Genomic DNA, 3,934 nt, shown 5'->3' on the forward strand with positions numbered 1-3,934 from the left:
AAAAATAAACATCACACTGTACCCCACACATATGTCTAACAACTAACTGTACTCCGTTATAAAGCATACCGAACACTCTGATTCAGCAGGTCTGGGCTGGGGACAATACATATCACTAATGAGATCCTGCTGGTGGCGATACCGTTCATTTACTGTCACACAATCTGTAGCTTGTTCTCGTTGACTTTAGTTGTGAAAATTCAAAGGTAGACTGGAGAAGATACTCAACGGTGTATCTAAGTTACGCCCTGTTCTTCAGTATAAGAACACAAAACTAATATCAGAATTTACAGAGCTTGAAAACATGACTAACGTTTTCTCTACTCTGGGAAGAATTTGCTAGGCAGTGGCTTCTGAGCACTGAAGCCTCCCAAAGAGAAAGTAAGGTATATGTTTCCATCCCAAGAAGTCCACAGTCATAAAAAATATAACCTTGGCTACATTGGAAACACAAGTTGGTACCCCAAGTGCAAAGAAAAAACACAACTAAAAGCCTAAGTGTTCTGAAATCCAAAACTTCGTGAACACTAGAATGATACTACAAGTCAAAAATTCCACATATGGTTTCTAAATTGTACAAAGATACGTAACACCCTGTACGTATGTCTTATAGGAGAGCCATGTCTAGGAGCAAAGGAGGGTTAGCAGGAAGGGGAGGCAGAGGGCAAACAGTGGGGGGCAGCCAGTGTGGAATATATTCTTAAATGAAAGTGTTCCTCTCTGTACAGTAACGCACACGGTGAAAAGATGTTTTCTGATTCTATACCTCACCTCATATGACAGGTCACAATTGCATGCAAGGGCACTAAAAAAATATTACATGAAATTATCTTCAGAATGTAGGTATAAAGTATGTGTGAAATATAAATGGGGGGAAATGCCCAAATCCAAAACGCTTCTGGCCCCGAGCATCTCTGAAGAGGGCTACACAATTCTGATCCTTAAGAGAACTGCGGTCATCAGACAGTGTTTTGCGTTATGAATGTGTGTTTACAGAGGATCTCACCTTACAACACAGAAAGAAAACCTATGCCCTCCTTAACCCTCGAGAAGTTATATGATGTTAAAAGGGGAGAAGGAAGAGAAAGGGGAGGAAGAGGAAGAGAAGAGGGTGGAGGACAATGACAAAGAGGAAGAGGAGGAGGTGAAGGTGCTGGCTGAAAGGCAAAGCAGTAAGGTGGAGACATCAGGGTGCTGCCGAGCTGTCCCTCCCCATCTGAAGCTCTTCTGGCACAGAGGCCACGGGAGCACCCCCTCATCAGTGAGCAGTGGCCTAGAAAGACCTTTAGGAAATACTGTTTCTCTAATTCCAAGAGGAAGGCAGAAACTTCTCAGGATAGGGAGGAGGCACCCACCTTACCCAACTGAGGTGATGCGTAATCGCCGTAAGACTGCACAGACATCAGGAGTCTCTTGACATGGTACAGGAAAAAAGGCAACTTCACTTCCACAACATTCTTGCCAAGAGAATGGCTTAGTCACAAGAAAATGTCAAAAACTCAAAATGAGCTTTTCTACCAAGTAACTGGCCATATGCTTCAGAAGTGTCAAAGTCTTGAAAGACAGGCACGTCTGAGAGATTGTCACATCCTGAACACTGAGAACCAGTGACTAATCTAACGTGGGATCCTGGGTGGGGGGGGTGAAATTCTGGGATGGGGGAGGTAGGATCTCAGTGGAAAAGGGGGGAATTGATACAAACCACACAGTGCGGTAAAGAGGGACGCTATCGGGCTAACTTCCTGGTCTTTACGATTTTCGTGGTTATGTAACATGTTATTATTGGATTCAAGCTTGGTGTGGGAGACACATGGATGATCTGTACATTTCTGCAACTTCCCTCTAAATCTAAAATAATACTGAGGAAAAAGTTAAAAAAGTAAATTACTGCTTCCTCCCTCAGAGATAGAACCCAGGAAGCCTGGCCCCGTGGGAGATACTGCTGCAAAAGGAAAGGCTGGGAGCTCTATGCGTTGTCTTCCACCTAGATTTTCCTCCCACTTAAGAGAAGACAGCTCACTTGGGTTCCAGTTGTGACATTCCCTGTCATGTAGTTATGGGAAAGTGAACTTCAGGAAGGACAGTGGCTGGGGCTGGGGGAGACAACTCAGTGATGAGGGAGGTAGCTAGACAAGCCCGAGACCCTGAGTGTGAGCCCCCGGCACTGATGTGAAAAGCCAGCTGTACTGGAGGGGTGGCAAAGGGAGGGCTGCCGCCATCTACTGGCTGGAGTCCTAGACTCGGGTTCAGTAAGAGACCCTGCCTCAAAGAATAAAGTAGAGAGTGATAAAGCAAGACACTTCTTCTGGCTTCCTCATGTGTGCACAGCTGTGTACATACAACATACACACTGCACCCACACTCACATACACCATATACATACAAACCAAGAAAAGAACAGTTAAGAAGTAATAAGCTAACTTTTAAGACACTGGAAAGAGAAGAATTATTTACAAAAACATAACATAGCAAGAGAAAGAAATGAAAGATCCTTCTACCCCACTGGAAGTCGGGTGAGGACAGGATTCATGACATCGTTGGTGACGAGGGAAGATGAACCAAAGACAACTACACAGCCCTCCTCCACCCAGCTCAGGACACTCTACAGATGCACAAAGCCCCTGTTTCATCCTCAAAAAGTGGCCAGGAAGATGGATCTTTATATCCGTCACTGCGGCAGCAATGTAACCTGGGGCTTTTTCATCATTAACTGATTCTTTACCCTCTGGTGTTTGCAAGTGGGATGTAAAAACCAGATTGCCAAATATGTCTGATTTCAATAGACATTCCAAAAATAGAAACAGATGATGAACAAGATTCTCAAAAAAAAAAAAAAAAAAGAAAGAAAAGTAAGAAATGCCTACCTGAGAGAAAACCGAAAGCATAGTCTCTCCTATTAGTCCCATTAATAATAGCAATTAACAATTGTTGAATGCCAACTGTATGTCATACCCATGTTCTTCTGCCCCACAGCAGTGCCTAAGAAATGGTATGGACCATGGAGTTGCTGACAGCAGGGGAGGCTGAGGCTGCTGATGTCATGCAGCACAGACAAAAGTGTTGTAATCCTACCTCGGGACACGGGTGCATTTGCTGTACAATGCCCACTGAGAACCAGAACTTCTTAGAGCCTCGGTGCTCAGCCCAGGAAGTGACCATGTTTTCAAAAGTAAACAATGCATGATGCTTGGGAAGGCTGCTTGCTACTTTATCACCGGTTACACCCACTTGTATCCTCAACATCAAGCGAGACTTATTTCCCAGCCTCCATCTATGTCAAATATATGTCAAATCCTGGACGTGAATAAAAAGGCACAAACGGCTGAGCGATATCATTCATTAATCTCTTCTTCCTGACTGGGTATGCAGTGTGACCCATTTGGCCTTCTGCCTCTACTGCCATGGCTTCCCTGACAGGTGTCCTGTGTTCCTTGCCATGACTGAATGAGCCCCTTTGACCCAGAATAAACCCTTCCTCCCTTAAACTGCATGTTGCCAGATTTTCATCACAATGAAAAAACGTTACTGATACATCCACTCCCATGTTGCTAGGCAACTAAAATGACATCATATCTTAGCTACTGGGCTCAAGGCCATAGCAAGCCAGTCTATAGTATGCTGACTTCACTTCCTTTGGGTACCTACCCTGAAGCCAGAGAGCTGCAGGGGAGGAAACAGAGTCTTGCTGTCTTGTCCAAGATTTCTATATTGGCCTGACACTCTCAAATATTAATCATAAAAGAAAAATAAAATTCTATCATTTGTAGCAAGAGCAATTTAACTAGGGAGATTATTTTAAGCAAAATAAACCAGATAGAAAGAGAGAGGGCTAGCCAGGTGTTGGTGGTGCACATCTTTAATCCCAGCACTCAGGAGGCAGAGGCAGGCAGATCTCTGTGAGTTCAAGGTCAGCCTAGTCTACAAGAGCTGGTTC

The 3,934-nt window shown here is 44.3% G+C and overlaps 1 protein-coding gene across 1 annotated transcript in view; it reads right to left on the reverse strand.

Moving 5' to 3' along the window:
* Positions 1-3,934, reverse strand: part of LOC102002634 (protein kinase C-binding protein NELL1) — a gene marked incomplete at its 3' end in the record, with an annotated part of 791,170 nt that overhangs the window by 669,148 nt on the left and 118,088 nt on the right. The window lies entirely within an intron of this gene.

The sequence above is a fragment of the Microtus ochrogaster genome, unplaced genomic scaffold (assembly GCF_000317375.1).
Source record: "Microtus ochrogaster isolate Prairie Vole_2 unplaced genomic scaffold, MicOch1.0 UNK76, whole genome shotgun sequence".
In the NCBI taxonomy this organism is placed as follows: Eukaryota; Metazoa; Chordata; class Mammalia; order Rodentia; family Cricetidae; genus Microtus; species Microtus ochrogaster.